Source organism: Triturus cristatus, chromosome 2_2, assembly GCF_964204655.1.
Source record: "Triturus cristatus chromosome 2_2, aTriCri1.1, whole genome shotgun sequence".
Lineage (NCBI taxonomy): Eukaryota > Metazoa > Chordata > Amphibia > Caudata > Salamandridae > Triturus > Triturus cristatus.
Genome location: NC_140582.1, coordinates 959153826 through 959168399, shown reverse-complemented (window position 1 = coordinate 959168399; position 14574 = coordinate 959153826). Strand labels below are relative to the sequence as shown.

Genomic DNA, 14574 nt, shown 5'->3' with positions numbered 1-14574 from the left:
GGGTGTCAATAGAGACAAACTTTAGAAAATTGGAGACAAGCTACATTTTAGAACTTGACAGCAAGAATCCCAATGGGTTGAATACAACTGAAGATTTGCATAATTTCCTATGAATATGTGCCATCATTGCGGTTTTTCTGGTGTAATTAATATAATCGCATCACAATACAAAATTTATGTGATTTACAGTGGTCTTAGAGTACTGGGCTCTTTTTGGATTACGGAATGGTAGCATACCGATTTAGGACAAATTAGTGTAGATTTTGTGACTTCAGACATTTTTCTGTAATTTTCTGATGCGGTTCTGTATATGACCAACTTGTAACAGCATACTATGGCAGTTTTCCGTTTTTGTAATACTATTTGCATAGCTTGGGGTGTTTTTTTATAAAAGTATAGGCTTAGGGGTTTTATATTTTGTACCTATTTAAGAACACTGTGTTGTATATGTCGTATTGTAAAGCACTTACAGCACTTTTATATTAACCGTTTTTTGCACATAGAGACTTCAGGTGAACAGTCTGAGTGGAGGTATATGTCTATGGACTAAGGTTGGAGATCAAGGCAAACTGATCTAAAACAATATATTTTCAGCTTTGCATTCATGCAGTTTATAACATTATTCAGTAGACATCGAAATTGTAACAGGTTCCTAGGTGGATTGATTGAAGATCTTTGACCCTTATTTGCAGAAATTTGCACAGATAGCTTAATTTTGCACAGATGGCTTTATTTTGCACAATTATCTGTTTACATATTGATGAAGAATATGTATATTGATATAGCAGGGTCCCAACATCTCTTCCACATATAAGTTGGGCACTCAAGTCACACAAGTGTCTTTTTTTAAATTTTATGGAACATGCAATTTTATACATATTTAGGTATTTATGTATGTATGTATACAGTTATAATGTATTGTATTTGCCACTTTCCAACTCTAAGCATTTACACAATTACTAATGTTACTATCAGTGCAAGATATTGTGAAATCAGTGACACGTTGAAGTTCACAATTGAAGTATTTTCTCTATGTCAACTATGTGATTGTATGAGTGACTGTATGGATAGTTGTAATAGTGATTTTATAACACACTAAGTATGAGCTATTATCTATATGAATAGATGAAGTGGTGTTTGTATAAGTGTATAGCTAAGTAAAAGTAAGTATGAAGTCAACCTACTCACTTATGCAAACAATGGATCATAAGTGATTAAGATGTGTGCTGGTATTTAATGTCGAAATAGGTGTATAAGTATATTTGATAGTGTTCGATTGATCACTGACAGCATGTAGGAGTGAATCTATAGGTAAGTGATTCGATGTGTGTATAGATCTAGGAATCACTGAGTGGGTGTTTAGAAGCTTGTATTGGCGTGTCAATGGTTTTAAATCTGGCACTCTGTATTTTACAGTGAGTGATGAAAGGTTATTCTAGTGTATGATGAGGTGTATCGGATTGTCACGTGGATGATGTCCTCAGTGATGTCATTTGAGATGTCATCAGTGATGTCACTGACCATGTCATGAATGATGTAATATGTGACATCAGCAGTGGATTGCGGGCGCGCGAGATGTAGTTAGTACAACTATATCTGAGGAATTTCAATGGTTTGTTCGAGTGAAATGTCCAGCTAACTATAACACCCCTAAAACCTATTGTTTTTTCAGTGAATTTCTAAGGTTTTTTAAATGCTAATTCCTAACTATATCAGGCCTGAAACCTATGGTTTTTTCGGTGAATTTCAAAAGTTTTTTAAATGCTAATTCCTAACTATATCAGGCCTGAAACCTATGTTTTTTTTAGTGAATTTCAAAGGTTTTAATGTATTAATTGGTATACTGATTTTTTTTTATACTGATTTACTACATTTTTTAAACTGTTTATTTTTAGATATTTTATTTTTTTAATTACATTATACATTACAATACAAAATATACTTTCTCAGAATGAATTACTTTAGTTTAAATACTTTGCAAATAGGCAATAGACTTTTAAGTACAGTAGTTACAGTTGTTGCAATGGGCAACACAATTTCAAACACAAAGCAACATTGAGCTCAATGTGAATTTCTGGTCAAAAGCAATTAGTTACTTTATGGATTACTTTTCTAACCACAGGACTGGATCCTAGATTCAGTCCTTGGACATCTCCTGTAAACAGTTGAGGAAAAGCGTTTTGGTTACAGTAGTGATTAAGGATTATTATTGTATTTTAAAAGTTGACACTTAGAAAACTTTTCACATAGAATCACCAATGTTATCCTATGGCAGAAAATTCACTTAGCAGGTAAGTAGTGTTATCGTTACTTTTTCTTACTCAGTGGTGGATCCTGGATCCAACACAGGTGAATCCCCTGTAAACAGTTGAAAGAATGTGTTTAAGTCATACAGATGATTTTTTAGGAATATTTTTAGTTTGTGAAAATAGACACTTAGAAACTTTTGATGAAAACCACACAATGGATTCCAATGGAAGGAATTACAAGTTACTGGTAAGTACGCTTAGAATTACTTTTCAGGGTCAGTGCTGGGCTAAACGATGCAGCCCTGGGTTCTCTCCTGATAACAGGTGAGTACATCGGAATTCATAGTTCGGCTGATTTTAGAGGAATATTTGTACAATGGTGAAGGAATGGGCGGGGCCGAGGTGATGTGTGCAAACACGCCCTGTGGCGCGTTTTAAGTTGGGGAATTAATTCCTCTTCAATCCTGTGGTCCCCTGGGGGCCAACTAGCCCACCAGGTACCTCCAGGAAGCTGCGTTGCAGAGAGGTGTTCAGAGGCCACGCCCCTTTTTTACAACACTCTGCAACGCAGCTCCGTGGCGCTTACTGGAGGTACCTGGTGGGCTAGTTGGCCCCTAGGGGACCTCTGGATTGAAGATGAATCAATTCCCCATCTTAAAACGCTCCACAGGGCGTGTTTGCACAGTATCACCTCAGGCCCCGCCCCCTACCTTCAGCACTGTGCAAACGCGCCCCGTGGCGTGTTGTAAGTTGGGGAATTAAGTCCCCTTGAATCCTGAGGTCGCCTGGCGGCCAACTAGCCCACCAGGTACCTCCAGTATGCGTCAGGGAGCTGCGTTGCAGAGAGGTGTTCAGAGGCCATGCCCCTTTTTACAACACTGCAACGCAGCTCCGTGGCGCTTACTGGAGGTACCTGGTGGGCTAGTTGGCCCCTAGGGGACCTCTGGATTGAAGAGGAATGAATTCCCTAACTTAAAACGCGCCACAGGGCGTGTTTGCACAGTATCACCTCAGGCCCCGCCCCCTACCTTCACCACTGTGCAAACGCGCCCCGTGGCGTGTTGTAAGTTGGGGGATTAAGTCCCCTTGAATCCTGAGGTCCCCTGGCGGCCAACTAGGCCACCAGGTACCTCAAGTAAGCGTCACGGAGCTGCGTTGCAGAGGGGTAGAAAAGGGCGTGGCCTCATTACACCTCGCTGCAACGCAGCCCCCTGGCACATACTGAAGGTTCCTAGTGGGCTAGTTGGCCCCCGGGGACCCCCAGTATTCAAGGGGAATTAGTTCCCTCTCTGCAAACGTGCCAGGGGGCGTGTTTGCAGAGTGGTGTAAGGAAGGGGCGTGGCCTCCGGCCCAATCCCGTTTTTGTTTTGTTCTTCTTTGTTTTAGAAGGGGGCTGTGTAGCCCCCTTCTTTTTCTTTGGCCCTAGGGACCCCATCCCCCAGGGCCTGCCCCCAATTTTTTTTTTTTTTATTGAACGGGAAGGGGGCCGCGTGGCCCCCTCCCGAGGCCATAATTTGCCCCGGGGACCCCATCCCCCGGGGCATGGCCCTATTGTTTTAAAAAAGAAAATTTTATGGAGGGGGGCTGCGTAGCCCCCCTCCTGTGGCCACTTAATGCCCCGGGGCCGGCCATTGTTATATATATATATATATATATATATATTTTTTTTTTATTTAAAGGGGGCCGCCGTGGCCCCCCTCCCAGGCCACTTCTGGCCCCGGGGACCCCATCCCCCGGGGCCTGGCCTTTCGTTGGAGCCCGTGGGGGGGTCCCCAATTCCCAAACGGTCCCAGCCGGCTCCCCACCTCCTGCGGGAGCCGGCATTGCTTTTCCACATGGGGAGCAGCTAACATGCTGCTCCCCATGTGGAAAAACAATCTGCTTTACTTCATTGAAGCGAGAGCAGGTTTCCCTGCTCTCGCTTCAATGAAGCAAAGCAGTTTGCAATGGCAGGGTGGGATCCTATATTTGTAGATTGCTGTTAGCTCTGTTGGGTGGCTTTTTTTCTTCCTGGGAGGTTTTAGGCATGGCCTAGCACCAGACATTATGTGATTAAACTTAATTAAAATAAAAAAGGAGGACTTTAGGAAGCATTACCAGGAGAGCGGATTTGGCTACAGGCCACATATTGGTAGCCAGGAGTACAAGTTTTGATTGGCAAAAAGTTGTGCTTCCACATAAAAGTGCTTATCTTCCACAGAACTGTGATTATTTTGCTTATTTATCCAGCTCCCTGAACCACTAGCTTGAACGGTCAGTGGCGCACACATGACGCTGTAATGTTTTTAAAAGTGTCTCAGATACCTAGATACATTTTGCCGTTTTTCACTGACAGATGCACAAATCGGAGAAAAGAAGTCATGAACTTTAGACTGGAGTTCTGTGTTTGAGGCCCAAGGCTACACTAATCTACATGGACTTTTAGGTCTGGCTTGACAGTGCAACTGTTAAAATACCCAATATAATAAACCAAAAAAGTGATTTCAAAGTCAAAATGAGAGAGGGAATTAGGCTTCACCCACGTTTGTTCGCCCAGAGTAGAGATCTGACTAGGCCGTACTGGAGTGCTTCCACTAAAAAGGCTGCTTGTGTTGCATTTTTTAGCTTGTGGCAAAGTTTATGCTCAATACAGCAGGACTGAGTAGGTTATGGTAACAAGCCGACAAGCATGGCTATAAACCGGATCTGTTTAATATGAAATGTTATGATAAAGGCACTAAGCACTTTTGCGTGGAAAAGCTTATGCTCAAAACTGTACGGCTGAGTTGGTTACAGTGACAAGCTACATGGCGTTTTGGTGCACTGGAAACATTATGTCCGACGCCATAGGTCTGGTCTGCTTATTATGAAACATTATGACAAAGCCAGTTGGTCTAGATTATTAATTGTGAAAAGCATGTTAAATCCAGTAAGCCTTTCGGTGTTATCACATTGTGCTACAGACCGGTACTTTATTAAATGTAATCTCACAAATTATTGTAGTAGGAGGATTTTGGCCACAACATTCTGGCAAACCCTGGTGCTTTTCACTGTGATGATTCTTGTTGGGCCCTGTTGAAAGGGGCTGTATGCTATTTTGTAAGCTATATTTTTCTACATATGTGTAATCTTTTAACTACATGCCTAATGGTGACCGGTTTAAGTGAATAGGTCAGTTACGGGTGAACTGTAAATCCAATGTTAAATGGTAAAGGCTTCATTGGGAAAATTCATGCCAGATTTAAGAGGTTTGGGGCCATATGTAGGTAGCATACAAGTTACCACTTCTTAAATACCGAACTTTACCGATTCGGTATTTAAGAAGTGGTAACTCGTATGTAGGTAATCATTCGGTAAATATTACCGAATCGGAGAAATTCGGTAATTACCGAATCGGTATTTACCGATTCGGTAATGAGGCATACCTTCCCATTGATTGAATCAATGGGAAGGTATGCCTCATAACCGAATCGGTAAATACCGATTCGGTAATGGGGGGAGCACATTCAAGGGTGGCAGGGTGTCACATTGACACCCTGTTGCACCCCTGATTCCTGCATGTGTGCACATGTGGCGCACATACATGCCCTAAGGGCATGTATGTCTGCCACATGGCACTGGTAGTCCAGCAAAATATTGCTTTTTGCAATGAATTCGGTATTTAGCACCAACATATATTTGGTGCTAAATACCGAATTATTTTCCCTACACATCACTCATTTGAGTGTCACCTACATCTCATTTCAGGATTCGGTATTTACCGATTCGGTAATTTTACAGATTCGGTAAATTACTGAATCCTGAAATGTTCCCCCTACATAGCAAAAGCCTAAATACCGGTCGGTAACGGTATATTTACCGAAAATCGGCCGTTACCGACCGGTATTAGGCTACCTACATATGGCCCCTGATCTTTTAATTATGAAACGTTATGACAAAGCAAGTAGGGCTCTCCTACTTATTGTATAGTATGTGTGGAAAATAGACTTTATGACTGCATGCCAGATGGTTGCCTTGTGAGGCAGCATTAACCAAATGATAAAAGCTATAGGCTTGACTGGTGTGCATGGAAATGTTATGCCCAATACCATAGGTCAGGCTTGTTTATTATAAAAAGCTGTTACAAAGACAGTAGGCCCGGCTTATTTTTTGTGTGAAAAACATATGATGAAGCCAATTGACCGCCAACAGTGGATTATTATCACATTATGTTAAACTGTAGAAAGGTATTTGATTTCATTTAATCACACAGATTACCATAATCAGTAAAGATGTTGGGGTTGGTCAACCACTGGACACAGAATTTCACTGTGATGATTCTTATTAAGCCCTATTGAAAAGAACTGTATGTTGTTACACCAACTGTACTTTTGTACATATTTGTAATTTTATAAATGTATTTCTGATGATTTCGAGCTTATGCACAGTTCAGCAGGTATGGGTTGTATATAGAGTCAAGGCATTGGTAAAGACTGGATGCCATAGCGGTTCATTAGGAAAAGATATGTCAGATTACTTAGGTGTGATGTCTTTATACTGAAAAGTTATGACAAAGAAAATAGCCCATACGTATTGCAAAAGCATGTGTAAAGGCAATAGGCTTTCAAGGGCAGTTTGTTACTATACTATTATAAAGCTTGTAGGCAGGCATTTTGATCCATGGAATATCACGTTACTGTAGTAGGCAAGGGTTTTGGTGACCCCCTCGAACTAACCAGGAGGATAAACCATTGAATTATGGTAATCCTTATAAGTCTCTATTAGAAGAGATTTTATAATTTATTGACAAATCTATTTTGTACATATTTGTACTTTTGTTACACTATACCAAATGGTTGCCTTGTAGTAAGCCTTATGAACCAACGCACTTGGTCTGAGTTGGGGTCTGCCAATGCTAAAGGATTTAGGCCCGATTGTTTATAATGAAAGGCCATTCTAAAGGTAGTAGGCCTGAAATATGGATAGTGAAGAGCTTATGTTTAGGTCAATAGACATTTAAGGGTAGATTGTTACTATTCTGTATTAAAGCCTACAGATAGGTATTTTGTTACATTGAATCTCACAGATCACCATAGTAGGCAAGGGTTTTGGTGGCGGTTACTCCCTCTGGCAAACCAGGAATATAAAAGATTTGTTCGGTCAGAATCCTTCCAACAGTCTTTTGGTCTGCCAACTTCAATTTTGTATATTATGTAATTTTATGACTGTATGCTTGATGGTTGCCTTGTGGGAAAGCTAACGACCAGTACAGGAGTGGTATTGTGATAAGCCAATGATAACTATCTATCCTACAGAACCAATTGGGCCTGTAGCTGTTATTTTGCCACAGGTCTGATCAGTTTATTATGAAAGTTATTATAAATGCATTAGGCCCGACATAGTGATTGTTAAAATCAGTTACATGAATTGTCACAGATTATCTTTGTATGAAATGATTTTGGTGTTGGCTACTAACTCTGACAAACTTTAGGTGGAGAATATTTGCACTGTAATAATTCTTGCAAGAATCTCCTTTGCTATTTGTCAGGATTTTGTAATAAAAAAATAATAATCAAACATCATCCATGCATGTAAATATATATACATATAGATCCACAGAGAGCCTTTGCGTCATCTCTGTTCTGCTGTTGGTCTGTCTCAGTGTTTTTATACTCTGCTTCCATCCAGGACAGTGAATTGCACTGGGTAATGGTTCAGTCCACATCTGGCATTGGCTCTCTGGCCCTGTGAATGATAGAATTTTCTGATTATATGTGTACATTCACCTGAAAATGTGTGCTTCAGTGTCAGGGCTGGTGTTGGACAGTCCTTTAGTTTCTAATTTTCTCCTTTTATAGTTTCGATTTCATTCCTTTGTTTCCTTTTATTGTAATGTTTCAGAAGAGGATAGTAAAGCTCTTGAGGCAGTGCTAACGGGTTACTTGCTGCTCATTTAATCTACAGCGCTTATAATCTCATGTGGCCATTTCCTCTAAACCAGAAACCACTATGGAATGCTGTTGTCCATAGAGTATCACTGACTGCTGCTATGTTTAATTCTGGTATTGCAAACATATGCCCGAAATGTTTAGATGGCAGCATATCTTTTTTCTACTTGTATTCTTTTAATTTATCTTGCATATGTTATTGAGTTTACGTGTGTTTTATTGCACGGGTCAGAGGGTGAATGCAAGAATGAGTCCATGGATGGATAGATAAATGCATGAGTGCTAAGATGATTGACAGAGTGAATGGAGTCTTATTGAGTGCCTAAACCCATCAATGACACAAAAGGCACTTCAACTCATAAGCCACACCTATTACCATTGTCAATCAGAGGAGGGTACTGGCATCAAAGGTCTTCTCTGTACAAAAGATCCTATCCTGCAGTCTGGTATAATGAGGTGGCGAAACTTGAGGTTGTGCTGTTAATGTCCACTTTCCTAAAAATAAAAGTTCTTGTTAGGAGTTACATGAAGGGGTAGAAAACACTGAATGAGACAAGGAAGGTGCTCCCCCACCAACCAGACTTTAAGGCATCCTTCAGAGTACTGAGAAGTCAGGAATCGAGCTATGGAAATCAGGACTATGGCGGTATGCCACTACTCACAGGATAAGAGTTATAGACAAGTCCCTTCGGGGAAATGGGGTGGGACTTACAGGGCACAGAGGAAAGCATGGGGCCTGGCTATGTCGCATGCTTCGGCTTCCCACTGCCATCAGTTCACTACTTGGCTGGAGGCTCAAACTAGATGTGGAAATCAGAGTAGGCTCCTTTTTTTTTTTAGCTACCTCCAGATTAGACTACTATTAAACAAATATCTACTTCCAGCCAATGCAGGTACCCCTCGGTTTTAGCCGCTGTGTTTAGAACTAAATCACGAGGTATAGGGAATTGGTATCGATTATTTCAAAATCAAGGGGAGCCCCTATTGGTTACCAATTTTCTTAAAAAGATAAAACAAGAAACACTTTGCCAATTTTCAGATGGGGAGTGGCAAACCATTTCACAACATGGTAGTAAGGCATTGAGAGCGGCAAACATTAAAAGAATGGCGTTTTTATCTCGCTGGATGGCTTATTACACCCCTAAAGCACTTCATAAGATGCTTCCCGAGGTGGAGAATAAATGTTTCCGGTGTCAACAGATGGGAGAGGGTTGCTGGTTGCATGTCTGTTTTATATGCCCAAGGCTGAGCCAGTTCTGGGAGAAAAGTTGTGTTGAACTTGGCCATGCTCTCTTGAGTAGGGTAGAACCCTAGCCTGAGTTAGCACATTTTGGTTTATTATAACGGAATCAAACCCAGTTTACTAACTAGAGGGGGGGAATGTTTTTATTAATTTCTTCCTTGGTTGCACGTTCGCTGATCCTCCAGAACTGGAAAACAACCAAAGTACTGACCTTTATAGAATGGTTTTAAAAAAATTAGCAGAGTAAACCAATACGAAGAAACGTACGCAAAAAGGGTGGGAGCTAGTAAAAGATTTCACTATGGAAGTATTTGGATCAGATGGAAAAAAGATCTGAGGGTAAACTCACCCAGTTGACTCTATAGCAATCCATGTAAGCACATTTGCACTTTGGAAAAGTACTGGATAGAAGATAAGTCAATGTCATAGACAAATGTATTGGAAAGTATATATGAACAATTTAGTGGAGAGGAAGTTTGGGAAAATCAGCACTTTAGCACTTGCACTTTACTATCTAAGAAATAGTTTTTGATAATGTAATAATGTCTGTTGTGAGAGTATTTTCTAATGGTAATGATTGTACAGGTAAGAATTTGGCTATCTGCATCAGTATTCGTTCTTAATACTCCTTTTATGTTTTAACTCTGCTCACTAAAATATATATATATATTTCTTTAAGTTCACTACTTGGCCTCCCATCCATGCACTTTCTTGGGTACACAATTTTCCTCTCCCTACTATGGCTTGCTTGGCCTCCGACAGGCTTTCATGCTGAACTACTTTACCATGTTTCCACCATTACTTTAGAATGTCTGGCTCAGTCGGGCTACTTCTCACCTGAATTTAGGGGCTTCCAAACTGGTTCTTGGTCAAATTTATAGCCGATCATAGACATCCTGAACTCGACCAGTAGGCCATCAAGGCCGGGCACCTTTCCATTACCCATCTGCATTTTTGTATCTTTAAGTTTGTCCTCTTCCAAGTCCATTGCCAGGAACTCCCTGTGTGCGTTAGTTAACCAGGCTAGTTCTATATTGTCCAGATATGTCCCAGTGTCAGCCTGCCAAGCGATATGTACAATGCTGAAGTGTAAGATCACAAGCCTGTGAGCTACCTGTCTTCTAGTTATACAACAGTACATTTCGCAAATTAAGTATATGGTTGTGTTGTCTTTTTGTCCAATATTACTAAACAATGGTTCCGTTATGGCCTGGATGTGATCTATATACCTATACCTAACCAGTGTCTCTTGTGTATTACCCTTTCCCCCACTTTCACCTGATTCCAGTTTGAGATATTTTCCCTCTAGTATCTTGCCTGGAAAGGGCGTAAAATTGGGATTATCACATGCCCCTGTAGGGATATTTGGTGAATATGCAAAACCCAATAGTTCTCAACTTGTGGGTTATGAGCTGTGTGTACAACAATGGAATTACCGGACCAGCCCCAATACCCTCAATAAAAAATAAATAAATATCGAGTAAGGCCAGTATTCCTACTTTTTCAGTTACCCAGTCACACTCACATTGCCAGTCTTTTGAAGAACAACCCAAGAAGGATTCAATCTTCTGGAAATAGATGTGTGTACAGATGCTTTGGTATCTACAGAGCACAAACCTAACTATGACGCAATGGAGTGCTGTGCATTACATGGGGGATTTGGACACAACCTAGATCATGTACAGCAAGATGGATTACACAAAAACATTTCAAATTTTTAGGCACAGGTTGTAAGAAAGTGCCCTTTTTTTGCATGGTTGCCCCCACCTTTTGACAAACAGTTGATGTACTTTGCTGAATGTGCCCTGGGTTCCTGCCAGCTAGGTACCCAGGGCCTACGTTCTTTCCCTAAAACAGCATTGATACCAAACCCAATTGACACTCTTTGGCCACATGTCAGCCCCTTGTAAATGGTACCCTAGGTACCAATGGCCAGGGAAGATCCATAAGGGTTGCAGCACTAATTGTGCCACCCTTAGAGACTCTGTACCTTTACACACACACACTGCCCTTGCAGGCCACGTGTTTTGGTGCAGAACAAAGTGAAAAGTTGACATGGCACATCCCTGTGTGCCATGCCTACAACCCACTGCCCTGGCATAGGTCAGCCACCCCTTTAGGTGGATGCACTATACCAGTGGTGAGGGTAAAGGTGAATGAGCCCTGTACCCCTACAGTATCTAAACCAATTCTTAGACATTGTAAGTTCAGTAATGCCATTAACAGTATATGGTGCTGGAAGGTTGTCATTAGGAACACCACAGCACCATAATAGCTTTACTGAAAACTGGTTTGGTATCAAACGTCTCCGCATATTAAACCCACACTGATGCCAGTGTGAAATGTAATGAACAATGCACTCAGACGGCATCTTAGAGGTGCCCCTGAAAAAGACCTAACGCTCGTGTCCTGGCTGAGTGGCTGCCCGCCAGCTGCATCCACCAGACATGTTTCTGGACCATTGGGTCGAGAGCCTGCTGCTCTCGGAGGTCTGAAACAATGCACCATCCTGGGACAAGGTGCCAAGCCTCCTCCCCCTGGATGGGCAGGGTCCACGAAGGGGAAGCTTCAAAGGCTTATTGCCTTTGTGAGCTACCCCACCATACTTCCAGCAACTGGCCCCCACCGGTTCTGACCACCATTTTGGGCGGGAGAACGGGCCAGAAAACCAAGTGAGGAAGTGAGGTGTGCCCACCTTTGCCAACGCCACCCCTCAGGTGGGGAAGACTGGGTGAAACAACTGTCCCCACCATCTTGCAGATGGGGGGACCAAGCCAACTAGAGAGGCATATGCCCCCCCGCCCCCCCCGGGTGGCATAATAGGAAGAGATTCATTGGTCATGACCTTTACTTACCTGTAACACACCTAAATCTAGTATTTAGGGGCAACCCCGAACCTTGCATCCTCAGAGAAGAACCGACCAGAAGAAGAGGAGAAGGGCCAAAGAAGTCATACTGAACAAAGAGGAAGAGAACTCCCACTGACTTGGCCCCACCTCCACCGGCCTGTCCCCACCTCGAACCTGCTCCAGCGAAATCCCGGTGTGTCCTGCAGCCCCAAAGAACACGGAGGACCTGCCCTGCCTTCTCAAACCAAGAGTTTGTCTCCAGTGAACACCGGATTTGTTCACCCACAGACTCTGGCTTTGGCAAAATCTGCGAGTCTGCACCATTCTGCACCCGCGCCTCAAGTGGACCAACACCACAAAGAGGTCTCCCGGTGATCCTGACCTGAAATCTGGTGATCACTGACCTGCATCGAATCTCCAATAGATGCCTGCAGCACTTCTACGTGAGAATGCAGTAGGGTAAAGAGAACAGTAAGGTGATATGAACATTTGAAATTAGCAGACTATGGAGTCAGAGCAAGAGGTAGGACTTTTAACATTCGTGATTGAGGCACACGAGTCATACAGGACAGAGGTATTCTCTTTATGTGTCAAAGTACCATCAACAGATGCACGTACAAATACATTTCATTCATACACTGAAGATGAAATACCAGAGGAAAAATGTCCATATGAGGACACTGAAGTTCCGCTCACGTACCAGTGGCACATAAACTGGTTTAAAGGCACCCTCCCACACACAACAGATAAAGTGAGACTGTATGCTCGGCAGGGACGGAGCCACTTAGCCAGTCCTATCTGCTTACACACTGCGTCCAGACATTGACACAATGACCGTAGCAGACCTACGTCCACTACACAAAGAAATAATAAAACTCTATAGAAATCTGACACGGTTAGCAATGAGAACATTCACTTCAGACAACGAGGGCTACACCAGCAGGACAAATTCAGGAGTCTGCAACTAAAATAACTCCAAAAACGCTAAACACAGTTATGGGTAAAATGCCCACTAAACGTGAGCAAATGCCATTCTGGATAGCTCAGAAAATAACACAATTAGAGGCAGTGTTATCACACACAAGCCCTCAAGAAAAACTGAATGCCAACAATCTACTTGCCAATGGGGATAGATCTCCAGATAGATGATTGTACCTCTTAGGGTACAGTGTTCACTGCCATCTATACCAGAACTCATGGTATCCCTTCAATAGCAGTAATACCAGATGTATTGATACAGAATGAGTATGGAGCAGAACCTGCTCTGAACTTAGGGATGAAATTGTTAGGAATTTTTGGCCAGGTGTCCACTATTATGTTGGCTACCATAAAAGGGGAGGCAGCAGCAGCAGCGATACAACGCTTGAAGGATTTCACTCCTATACAACAGGAGCGTGATTTACCTAAAATTATCGAAGATACATATGCCGAGTTAGATATAATTTGGGAGCTAGAGCAACAAAATCTAAACTCATGGGTGGTCCTGAAAAGGACAACACCAAGCCAGCACCTGATTCCTCCAAAAAGAAATGGGACAATAAGAAACAAAAGAATAGAGAGAATAGATCACAATCAAGGGGTGGGTCTCCACAACAGGAGCGCTTCGAAAGAAGGTACAACCTTAGAAATCGTGATAACATTAAAAAAACCTGACCGGTATCAGGATACGGATACACGTTCCTCTCGTTTATTTCAGGGTTCATCAAAAAACTCAGAGGGAAGGACGGTCAGAACACAGACCAGAAGAATGAACAAAGTCCAGAGATGCACACCGTACTTCGGACAAGAATATCATGAAAGAAGATAAACAAAAATCAAAACCTTAATTTAAAAAGAAGGTAGCTGGCCTTAAAGTAAGAAATGCCAAGGATACTTAAGACAACTTTTGAACGGGGAATGGGCTCTGACGATGGTAGGCAGTGCAGCAGAAGTAACACTAGCTCGCCAGAACCGGATGGAATTTCTGATGTCTCCAGCTCTTTTGTGAGAACCTGACTTATGGCCATGACAGCCTTTTGGCTGAAAAAGATTGGCCGCCTGAGCTTGATATGGAGTGCCCCAAGGGTGAAACAGCAATTTCACCCTCTTTTTCCGACCTTGTTCCAGTAGCACTAAAATATTCATATGAGCAAGAGTGGGCAGTAGCGCTTGCTCCAGCATTATATCGCAACCATGTAGGGTGGGATACTGTGTCACCTCACCATGTAATCCCACTAAAAACAACTCCAACTCCACAGAGAAAGTACCCAATAAAACAAAAAGTGAAAAAACTTAGATCAACTTGAATACCAAGGTGTAACAGAGAATTGCACCTCTTCTATGAATAA

At 42.1% G+C, this 14574-nt stretch overlaps 1 protein-coding gene across 3 annotated transcripts in view; it reads right to left on the bottom strand.

Annotated features, from left to right (window-relative positions):
* Positions 1–14574, bottom strand: part of LCORL (ligand dependent nuclear receptor corepressor like) — a 605370-nt gene that overhangs the window by 419596 nt on the left and 171200 nt on the right. The gene's annotated exons all lie outside the window — the stretch shown is intronic.